This window comes from Bubalus bubalis, chromosome 15, assembly GCF_019923935.1.
Source record: "Bubalus bubalis isolate 160015118507 breed Murrah chromosome 15, NDDB_SH_1, whole genome shotgun sequence".
NCBI lineage: Eukaryota > Metazoa > Chordata > Mammalia > Artiodactyla > Bovidae > Bubalus > Bubalus bubalis.
Window position 1 is genome coordinate 22,768,784 of NC_059171.1, and position 12,353 is coordinate 22,781,136.

A 12,353-nucleotide genomic window follows, 5' to 3' on the forward strand; every position below is an offset into this window, starting at 1 on the left:
ATGACAGAGTATGTGCAGGGGTTAACAAGATATTATTATATTTAAAATTTTTCATAAGTGAGCTAAGCTAAGTGAAGTCATTCAGTCGTGTCCGACTCTGTCCAACTCTTTGGGACCCCATGGACTGTAGCCTACCAGGCTCCTCCCTCCACGGGATTCTCCAGGCAAGCATACTGGAGTGGGTTGCCATTTCCTGCTCCAGGGGATCTTCCCAACCCAGGGATCGAACCCGGGTCTCCTGCATTCCAGGCAGACGCTTTAACCTCTGAGCCACCAGGGAAGCCCTTTCATATGAGCTCATTACTCACTGAATGAAACATCACTAGCAATCAAACCAAAAACCAGCCCAGCTCTTGTAGAATTTATTTTGGGCGGGGGGGGGGGGGGAGGGAGTGGGATTAACATATAAATCATGACTATTTCATTCTTACCTGGCTCAAACAACCATTCACAAAAAAGCTTAGGATGTGTAGCCCTGTACACAAGGTTGCATGCACCAGACCTAAGGTTTGAGAGACAAGGAGGGAAAAAGAAAAAATCAGTGCCCCACTGTGTCATCTGATATTTTTGACGTGAGGACATTTCCATAGCAGTTGGAGATACATACACTGGTGTTAAAAAAGTCAGACACGTATTTCTAAATAAGTTAGGGTTTATTTAACTGTTATTTTCATCAGAACCGCAGCCAATCATTCACCAGAGATTTGAACCCTGCCAAACAAGCCCCACCAGGCACTCTTGGAAAGGCTTGCATCCTCTTTTCCATGCCTGGTGGGCTCAGGATGAAGCATAACCCTGGGAGATGCCAGTATTTATACATTCGATTCAGTTCTTTAATCTAAAAGTGAGATGATTTGTGGAGAGAGAGGCAGATTTTTTAGCATTTTATTTCTCTAATTTGGTGGGGGTCAGGGAGGAAGGAATGGCAGGTCTGTATCTGCTTCACTGACTTCTGGGTAAGCCAAGTGTTAACTAGCTCCAAAAGCACAAAACAAAACAAAAAAAAAGAAGAAGAAGAAGGAAAGAAAGATAATATTATTAACATATTCATGTTATTTATGTTTAGGGATTTATAAAATATGTGTAATTTTTCAGAGCTCTGATTTATAAATCTGCTATAAACAATGGAACATGGAGTACTGTTTAGGGTGTAGTATCTTGCATCAGTCTTTACTAATGATTATGTAGGTTTTTAATTTATGAGGATTTTGAAGAAGCACTATCTATTTTTAAGTTATTTAAAAATCCTTGGGATACAGCATAATGACTGTATCATAAAATATATTATGCAAACTTTCCATATTTCTACACTGTGAAAAAATAACACGTAATTCATGTGCAGTCCAGCTGATTTGGCAAACTTAAAATTGAAAACTACCTTTGCCTTTTTATATTCTGATATTAGTAGCCTTCAGAGCCAGTACAAACCACTGTGAAGCTTGGGACTTACTTTAAAAATTATGCCATAAGCCACATCAGTGATATAGAAAATTTACTTCTGGATAGAAATTTTTATTAAAAATTAATATGAGGACAAATCAGAATATTGCATAAATTACACTTTTACACAACTATAATTTTGTCTGCAGTAAAATTTAATATTTCAGAGACCATACAGTCTTTAATTTTGTACTCATTTGCCTCACTTTCTGCTTGTATGCTATTAACTATTTAATAAACCTATTTATAACCCAAACAATTTATTTTACTTCATTGCATACACATATAAAATATCTGTGAATTCAGGAGAAAGCCCAACAGCCTACAGGTATGGTAAATTAGAAAATACTTCAAGTAAGTGTGAACTCTGAAGAGATGGGAATTATTATACTTCCTATTGTTTCCCTAATAAGCTTAAATCATCCTAAAACTTTATCCATTTTATCCTCATAGATTCCTTGAGAAGGTCTGGGAAAAGGCATTATTATCTCTATTTTAGTAAGAAGGAATTTCAATGTGACATTTACTGGTATTTTATTTTAAATTTACCACCATTATTAGCAGAGGTTGAAATGAATTTGATATATTTCAAAATGAAAAGCATTACAATCCATGAAGAATATTTTTACACTAGAGATAAAAATAAAACAAGGAGTTAAAATGTAAAAACTCAATGAAAAAAGCTACTTGAAAGAGGTGAGCTTATTAATTTTTTTCTTCCCATGTGCTTGGTCTATCTTATTCTGTCTTTTATTTAAATTCAACCTGCTTTCTTGTCTTTTAAGAAAAGACCTTCAGGCTTCCTTCTTATAAAAGGTTTCAGAGAAGTTTTAAGCAGGGATTTGAGAAAGGAGATGATTTTGAATAATGGGCATGAAATAGGAGAGTGTTTTTAGAGTTAAGTATGGTGTGGAAAATTTCAATCTTAAAAGTGGGACTAGGAAACTATATACTATATGTTTGAATCCTTTCTAACAAGGATAATAGTTTTAAATTTTTAATGTGATTTTTCCTTTTCTTCTGTCCTGGGTACATGACCTTCTCTCTCTTGGCCTAAGGCATCCATCTCTCTGGGTTTCTATGGGAGGAAAATAGGGATAGAGGTATATCCACTTTTTTGAAAGTCAAAAAAGAATTAAGCAGTAAAACAGGCTGTTAGCTTGAAAGACAATTTTCCAGATTTGTTTATTTTCCACTTTATCTAACAAACAAGTCTGCATGACCCATGCTCATAGAATTCTCCAGTAGAGGAGAGCTTGCTGGTCACCATTAAGGCTTAGCTGAAATATGAAAGAAGGATAAGGAAAGAAAAGCCTGTCTTTTCCAACTTTGGAGATTAGAAGGAAGCTGGAAGAAAAAAGAAATAGGAATGCGAAGGATCATAAATAAAGTGCATTGATGTTTTCTTCTCTGGGCTATACGAAAGTGAAAGTCCTGTTTAAGGTAGAAAGAAATCCCGTACATTCATACTTCCACTTCTTGAGAGTTGGTCAGCATGGTCAAAGAAAGACTCTGAAATGCTGCCTTTCTGAGCCATCCTTGTTTCCAAAATTAGCCATGAGTCTGGTTGTGAAGTTTCCCTGAGAGGCTCATGGGAGTAAGAATAAGGTATCTTTATCCCCATATTGAAGAGCTGGAACCAATGTGATCTCAAATTCTAGACAGGTCTATTGTATCAACAAGAACTGGTTGAGTCCAAGTCAGCCAGCAGGGCTGTTGAGCCCAAACAAGTACCAAGAGGCAGGTTATACGTGTTAACAGCAATGCAAGTTACCCCACCAACCAAGACATCATCTTAGAGTGAGAAGCGGGCGTAGAGGTTTTTCCCTGGGAGACTGGGTATTCTTAGCCAAATGAAGTGTTGAGTATTATTTGAAAGGGCTGTTTAAATTACCTATTAGATTTTTAGTTAATTTTCTTCCCCTTTAATTAGTAGAGAGGTGGGCCTTAAGAAAAAAGATGGGATTAGTTATAGAGAAATCAGAGGAGGTGAGCCGCTGAGTCAGCTGGGCAGGGAGGGTGGGTCATTCTGTGGAATGAGGCTCCCACTGCAGATGGTCCCATGCTCCGCCCCTTAGCCTGTCCGGTGAGTGTGAGTGTGTGTGCACACACGCGCGCCCCAAGTGCCCTGGGGGCAGAGAGGGACCTCTGAGGAAGAATAACCGGAAGGGGACACCTGAGTAGAAAGAGAGAGGAAAAGAGTGACACCGTAGAAAGGAGTAACAACCAGAAGTGAAGGGCCTTGAAATGTTGCTGACCGGATGTCCGGTCTCTCTGTCTCCAGTAAAGATGGCCTCCTGCCCTCTCTTTGGGGTAGGGTGGGGAAGAAAGTAATGCTTGAAAAAACGATCGGATCCAGGTGAGGAAGATTCCTGACTTCAACCTAGAAAATGGTGCTTGCACCTATCCATATGCCATCCATCATTTCATTCACCAGACTGTGACTAGGTCCTGCTCAGTTCTTGATACTGCCAAGTCCTTGGAGATTAAATAGGGAACTCTAGGTGCAGCATAGAGCCCAGTGTGGGCCTAAGTAGATCCTTGCTCTGCCTCACGAGGTGTGTACTTAACCTTACAACATCTGCTAGCATTTACAGAGTGCTGTCATGGGCCAGGCACTGGGATAACTGCGAATGTGGCAGGCAAGTTTTCTGCCCTCATGGAATTTACATTCTAGTGGGAAGTTTCCCCCTTTGCAAAATAGGAACAGTAATAGTGTTCTCATGGAATATTGTGAGGATTAAGCAAGAGATGGATGTAAAGGGCTTATCAGGGTGCTTGATACATGGTGAAACACTCGAGTACATATTATCTCTTTTCATCATTCTGATGTGAGTTAAACTTCATGAGGCAAAGAATTATATTATCCACTGCCATGTGCCCAGCACCTATGAGCACAGTGCCTGACATGTGCCAGGTGATCAGTAATTATTTGATATATGAATGGGTGGGTAAACTGACTCAGGAATTTGACCCTGGACTACAGTTTCTAAAAGAGAAATAGGAACCCAGTGTTGTGGAAAACTGGAGGGAGTCATCTTGGGGAGGGGAGTTGTCAAGGAATGCTTCACAGAAGAGGTGACATTGAAATGGGGGCTGGAAGACGATAAACTGTCTTGTTGGGAACAAACAATGTGAAGAAGTTCTAGTTTAAAAGAAAAATTCTAGTCGGAAAGAAAAATCAGAATTATTACTTTTCTTCTGTTCTTTCAGATTGTTTAAGCTATGGTGCCTGCTGTTTGAGAGCTACAGTCTCATAAATAAATTAAGATTCATATTGTTGTTCAGTAGCTAAGTCATGTCCAACTCTTTGTGACCCCATGGACTGCAGCACACCAGGCTTCCCTGTCCTTCACGATCTCCCAGACTTTGCTCAAATTCATGCCCATCGAGTTGGTGATACCATCCAATTATCTCATCCTCTGTTGTTCCTTTCTCCTTTTACTTGCAACCTTTCCCAGCAACAGGGTCTTTTTTAATGAGTCAGCTCTTCACATCAGGTGGCCAAAGTATTGGAGCTTCAGCTTCAGCATCAGTCCTTCCAACGGATATTTAGGGTTGATTTCCCTTAGGATTTACTGGTTTGATCTCCTTGCTTGCCAAGGGACTCTCAAAAGTCTTCTCCAGCACTCCTAGCTGGGACAAGATGAAGACCAAGATTATAACAGCATTTTGAAGATTATGAGATTCTGAGGGTAAGGAACTGAAACCTTCAGTCAATGAAATGCTATACTGGAAGAATCTACAGACTGACAACCATGGTGTTGAACATGGAATTTTAACCTTAATTATACAGAAAATAGAGAATGGATTTTTGAGTTGGGTTTCCAAGTGATGAAACTGTGGTAGCAAGCGTCATGTGATTTCCTTTAAAGCCAAGGAAAAGCAAGTGAAAATATTCTAAGGACTTCAAGGACTGCATTTCTTCTTCCTAATAAGATGATCAGGTGTAGCTAGCACCACTCTCTCGCTTTTCTTTCACCCTTTAATACAAATGTGACAACTGAAACTATTCTTTTTGTGACCATGGGACCATAAAACAACATACCATAGATGATGAGAAACAAAAAGATCATAAATATTAGATGACATATCTGAGTGGCTTCACCACTGCTTACCATCAGATTTCTTATATGAATAAAACATATCTGCATATTATAGTCTTATGAATTCAGACTTCCTGTTACTTATAGTGAAAATTGTTCCTAAGTAGTACAAGAATAAGCAGAAGAGGATTATGGAGGTCCTGGTATACTTACTTAATAAGTAGCTTGGCTTTTATAATGAACATGATGATTTAAGGATTTAAAACAGGAAAGTGACTTGGTTAAAGTTTCATTATAGAAAAGTAATACTAGAAACACTGTGAAGTATCAGCATTAGAAAATGGTAAGACTAACCTAAGGAAGAAAGAGCTAAAGTGTAAGAAAGAAATGGTTTAAATTAAGAGAGTAATATTAGAGATGAAGAGATAAAAGTCCAAAAGGGACTTGTATCAACAGGATTTGGTGGTAAGAGAGAAAAATGTCTTGTATTGCTTCTAAGTTGTTTGGAAAAACAGTGGTGTGAATAGTAAAATGAGGAACATAAGAAGAAGAACAGTTTGTAGACTGATAAATTCACTTTGGAGATTTTGAGTTTGAGATGCTTAAGTAACATCAAATGACATATGGATTTATAGTCCAAGAGATATCTATCTAGAGAGAGAGATCTGCAAACCATCAGCAAAGGTGAGAAGCAAATGTAATATAAAATATGGGGAGCAAAAATGTGTATTATAATTCTGGGAAATACCAATATTTAAGGGAAAAAAAGAGAAAAAGATAACTTTGATGGAGACAAAGAAAGAATGGGCCAAAGAGGGCAGAGAAAAACCAGGAGGGATAGGGATCAAAAATGCCAAGGGAAAAGAGACCATGGTCATGGGTCACATTCTGCTGTTAAGTAAGTGTTAAATGTTAAATAAGATAAGAACGGAGAGTTGGATTTAGCAACTCAGAGATTATAGGTGACCTTGGTGGCAACAGTTTCAGTAAAGTGTTGGGAGGCAGAAAACAGACTGTGGTGAGTTAAGGAGTTAATTTAAAATGAGAAAAGTGCGACAGTGAAAGTAAACCATTCTCTTGCTGGGCTTGACAGAAAAGAAAAGAAGAAAGTAACTGGCAGAGGGTACAGAATTTAGGGAGAGGTTTGAGCAAATGCACAGGTTGTAGGGGAAAACCTATTAGAGAGGGAGAAATTAAAAATACCAGAGACAGAGGGTAATTGATAGAGCAGGGCTTCTAAGAGGACAGGAAAGAGTAGAATCTAGCATTGCTAGATTCTCTCAAGGAAGGGGGAGGCTTTCCTCTCCTACATAGATGGTTGAGGAAATAAATGCACATTATTTTTAGGATACATATTATTTTTAGGTTGTGGTATGACTTTATTTGAAGGGCTTTAGCTGATGCTCCAAAAATGTGAGTTGATGAGGTTATGTGATGAAGAGGAGGCAGTTTCTATTCATATCAAAACTGAAATATTAAATGGCAAAACTATAGAGTATAAGAATCTTGAGTATTTAAACTGTTTCCTTCATAGTAGTTCTTCTGGCACTGTTTTCTATTTCCACCAGCAATAGGTGTTTGATATAGTTTTTTTCATGTCATTGCTGGCATTTATTTAGTGGTGGTGTTATATTTAATTTAGTCATATGTGTGTAGAAATAGCTCATTGTGATTTTAATTTACATTTACCTAACAGCTAAGGATATTGAATATCTTTTCTTGTGCTTGTTTGTGTCCAGTTGAATGTCTGTTTGTGTAGTTTGCCAACTTTCCAATTATTTTGTTTTTTAATATTTAGTTTTTAGAATTTTTTATGTATTTTAGCTATAAGATTTTTGTTGCATATGCAATTTGCAAATATTTCCTCCAAGTCTTCTCATCCTCTTAAGCAGGATTTTTACAAAGCAACATTTTAAATTTTTAAAAGATTCAGTTTATTAAGTCTTCCATTTAGAGAGACTGCTTTAGACATCAAGTCTATAAAGATTCAATTGTGTAGCCCCTAGATCCCCCAATTTTTCTATTTGTTTTCTAAGAGTTGTATGGTTTTACAACATGTCCATGATCCATTTTGAATTAACTTTTACAAGGTATGAAGCTTAAGTCAAGGCTGTTTTGTTTTGTTTTTCCCCTCTATGCACACATAATTATTTCAGTACTATTTGTTATAAAGGCTACCTTTCTTCCATTGAATTTATTCTTTTGCCTCTTTGTCAAAATTCATTTGGGTATGTTGTGTGCATGTATTTTGGGTTTGGTGTGCTGTTCCACTTCATAAATCTATATGTCTATGCCTTTCTCAACACCACATTGTCTTATTACTGTTACCTTAACACTGAATAAAATGAATCTTCCCTTTTTTTCCAAGATTATTTTAGTCATTCTGGGGTTGTGCTTCTCTATATAAGTGTTAGAACAAGCTAATCTATATCTACACATTGTGAGTGGGTTTTTAACAGGAATTGCATGTACATTTGGGGAAATTCACATCTTTACTATTTGAGTCTTCCAATCCATGAACACAGCCTATGTATCCACTATTTAGATCTTTTGGGGGTTTTTTTCAGAACTTTTATAATTCTTAGCATACAGATTTTATATATATTCTGTTAATTTTATCTCTAAGTATTTCATTTTGGGGAAATTTCTATAAATGACACTGTGCTTTTAATTTTGGCTTTCACAAGTACATTTTTAGTATGTAGAAATGTGATTGATTTTTGTCTGTTGTTCTTGCCTCTTGCAACCTTGCTGAACTCACTTATTCTATTTTTGTTGTTTCCTCATTTCTTTGGGATTTTCTAACTGACCTCTATTTGCAATCATGTCATCCTCAAATAGAGATCATGTTATTCCTTCCTTTCCAATTTGTATGTCCTTTTTTCCCCTCTTTCTTGCCTTATCGCAGTCACTAGAACTTCTAGTAGTTTATTGAATAAGAGGGGTGACAGTGGACAGCCTTGTATTATTCAAGATCTTAGAGATAAAGCACTCAGTTTTCCAATACTAGCTATGTTAGCTATGTTTTATGTAGATGCTTTTTATCATGTGAAAGTTCCTTTCTATTCTTAGCTTGCTGAGAGATTTTCCTCATTAATAGATGTTGAGTTTTTGCCAAAAGCTGTTTCTGTGCCAATTGATATGATCATATGATTGATTTGCAAATGTTGAATTAGCCTTACATATTTGGAATAAATCCCACTAAGTTATGATGAATAATTCTTTTTATACATTGCCAGATATGATTTGCTAATATCTCACTGAAGATTTTTCTGTCTAAATTTATGAGAGAAATTGGACTGTAGGGTTTGTATCTGTGTGTGTGTGATACTGTCTTTGTCTATTTTTGATGTCATGATATTACTAACCTCATAAAATGAATCAAAAAGTGTTCTCTCTCTCTTCCATTTTCTGGAAAAGATTATATAAAGTTGGTGTTAATTCTTTTTTAAATATTCAGTAAAAATCACCAGTGAAACCACCCAGGCCTGGGGATTTCCTTTCAGGAGGTTTTAGATTATAAATATTACTTCTTTAATAGTTATAGGTCTGTTCAAGTTATCTATTTCATCTTAGTAGAATTTTGGTAGTTAGTAGTTTTCATGAAATTGGTTCTTTTCTTCCAAATTGTCAAACTTACGAAGTAGTTTGTAGTATTCCACTGTTTTTCTAATGGCTTCAGGATGTGTACTCATAGCTCCTATTTTTTTCCTGATATTGGTAATTTGTGTCTTCACTTTTTTTTATCTTTGTTAGTCTTCCTAACGAAGAAGGCAGTGGCACCCCACTCCTGTACTCTTGTCTGGAAAATTCCATGGATGGATGAGCCTAGTAGGCTGCAGTCCATGGGGTGGCAAAGAGTCGGACACGACTGAGCGACTTCACTTTCACTTTTCACTTTCATGCATTGGAGAAGGAAATGGCAACCCACTCCAGTGTTCTTGCCTGGAGAATCCCAGGGACGGGGAAGTCTGGTGGGCTGCCGTCTATGGGGTCGCACAGAGTCGGACACGACTGATGTGACTTAGCAGCAGTAGCAGCAGTAGCAGTCTTTCTAAAGGTTTATCCATTTTATTGATTTTTTTAAAGGAGTTTTTAAAGAAGTTTCCAGCCCTGTGGCATGTGGGATCTTAGTTCCTGACCAGGGATCAATGCCATGCCGTCCCTTGCAGTGGAAGCATGGAGTCTTAACCTCTGGGTCCTCAGGAAAGTCCCTTGATTTTCTCTACTGTTTTAATTTCAATTCTACTGATGTTTGTTCTTATCATTTTTAAAATATATATTTTTTTTATTGAAGTAATACTAGTTTATAATATCATGTAGGTTTCACCTGTAAAACTTGATATTTCTACTTCTGTATACAAGACAGCCTGCTCACCATTAAAATTTTAGTTTCCATCCATCGCCATGTGCTCAGCAGCTTCAGTCATGTCCGCTCTTTGTGACTCTATGGACTGTAGCTCATCAGGCTCCTCTATCCATCGGATTCTCCAAGCAGGAATACTGAAGGGGTCGCCATGCCCTGCTCCAGGTGATCTTCCTAACCTAGGGATCAAACCCTTGTCTCCTGCCAGGCAGGTGATTTTTTTTTTCCCACTGCTGAACCACCAGAGAAGCCCCAGCCATCACTGTACAATTGACATTTTGTACTCATTTTGTACCCATTTTTCCTCCTCTATGGCACTCCTGTCCCTTTCCCTCTGGTAACTATTACTCTGTTCTCTGTATTTACTTGTTTTTGTTTGGTTTGGTGTCTTTTTTTTTTTTTTTTTTTTCATTTCCTTTGAGACTTCCTTTTTGAACCATAAATTATTTAGAGGTCTGTGGTTAAATTGCTTAATATTTAAAGGTTTTTTGTTGTATTTTTTATACTGCTTTCTAGTTTGATCTATCGGAGAAGGCAATGGCACCCCACTCCAGTACTCTTGCCTGGAAAATCCCATGGACAAAGGAGCCTGGTAGGCTGCAGTCCATGGGGTCTCGAAGAGTTGGACATGACTGAGCGACTTCACTTTCACTTTTCACTTTCATGCAATGGAGAAGGAAATGGCAACCCACTCCAGTGTTCTTGCCTGGAGAATCCCAGGGACGGGGGAGCCTGGTGCACTGCTGTCTATAGGGTCGCACAGAGTCGGCCACGACTGAACTGACTTAGCAGCAGCAGCAGCAGTATGATCTATATGGTCAAAGATCATATTCTGTATGATTTTAATTTTGTTAAATTTGTTGAGGATTGTCTTATGGCTCATGATTTGGTTTATCTTAGTGAATGTTCCTGTGTGTGTGTGTGTGTTTTAATTGTGTATTCTTCTGTTAGAACCAGAGTGTTTTATATACACATATGAATTAGGTACGGTTATTGTGAGATTTTCTATCAGTTTCCAGGTGGAGTATTGCAGTCTCCAGTTAGAAGCGTGGATTTGTCTTTTTCTTCTTTCAGTTCTATCAGTTTTCACTTCATATGTCTTGAGACTCTTTGTTTGAACCGTGCACATTATGTCCTTTTGGTGCATTGAACTACTTTAACTGATATAACCATTCCTGCTTTTTTCTTAAATTCCATTTTGCATGCTATATTTATTTCAATTCTCTATTTTAACCTGCTTGTATAATTATATTTGAAGTGAGTTTCTTGTAGGCAGCATGTTGCTGTATCATGGGTTGTTTTTTAATCCACTGTGAAAATCTCTGAGTTTTTTTTAATTTGCATACTTAGCCCATATATATAAGATAATTATTAATATAGTATATTGATATAAGACAATTACTGATATAACTGCTAGTTTGTTCGGAGAAGGCAATGGCAACCCACTCTAGTACTCTTGCCTGGAAAATCCCATGGATGCCAGAGCCTGGTGGGCTGCCGTCTATGGGGTCGCACAGAGTCGGACACGACTGAGGCGACTTAAGGGCAGCAGCAGGTAGTTTGTTACTCATTTTCTGTTTACTCTTTCTTCTTTCTTACCTTATAATCGATAATTTGAGCCTATTTTTAAGATTCTAACTCAATTTACTTGTAACGCTTTTGAATATATCACTTTATATGATTTTGTCAGTGGTTGTTCTAGATGTTGCAATATAGGTATGTCCCAGTCTACTGGAATTGATGTCTTATCACGTTAAGTGGACTACCTTATTTTTATTTAGGTTTTTTATTCTCCTCAGTTTTTAAGTATTTCTTCTATATACATTGAGCACCACATCAGATGTGAAAATTTTTGTTTCAAACATCAGGTATTATTTAAGAAACTTAGAAAAAGTTGGACAGACAAGGGCTTACTTCTCAAAATATATAAGGGCTTAATTTTCAAAATATACAAAAAAACAAACAAAAACCCAAACAACCCAATTAAAAAAATGAGCTAAAGACCTAAATAGACATTTCTCCAAAGAAGACATACTGATGGCCACAGGCACCTGAAAAGATGCTTAACATCACTGTCAGTATCGTGCTTGTGTGCTAAGTTACTCCATTCGTGTCCAACTCTTTGCAACCCTTTGGACGGTAGCCTGCCAGGCACCTCTGTCCATGGGATTTCCCAGGTAAGAATACTGAATTTAGTTACCATTTCCTTCTCCAGCGGATCTTCCTGAAACAGGGATTGAACACCAGTCTCTTATGTCTCCTGCATTGGCAGGCAGGTTCTTTACCACTAGCACCACCTGGAAAGCCTCAGTATTAGAGAAATACAAATCAAAATTACAGTGAGATACCACTTCACACTGGGCATAATGGCCATCATTAAAAAAGTCTACATGTAACAAATGCTGAAGAGGGTGTGGAGAAAAGGGAGCCCTCCTACACTATAAATTGGTTAGCCACTATGGAGAACAGTATGGAGGTTCCTCAAAAAAATAAAAATAAAG

General features: G+C 37.5%; 1 non-coding gene across 1 annotated transcript; it reads right to left on the reverse strand.

Moving 5' to 3' along the window:
- Positions 1 to 208: 208 nt before the first annotated feature.
- Positions 209 to 280, reverse strand: TRNAS-GGA. Its single transcript has one exon. It is a non-coding gene; the product is annotated as a tRNA-Ser (tRNA).
- Positions 281 to 12,353: the final 12,073 nt, after the last annotated feature.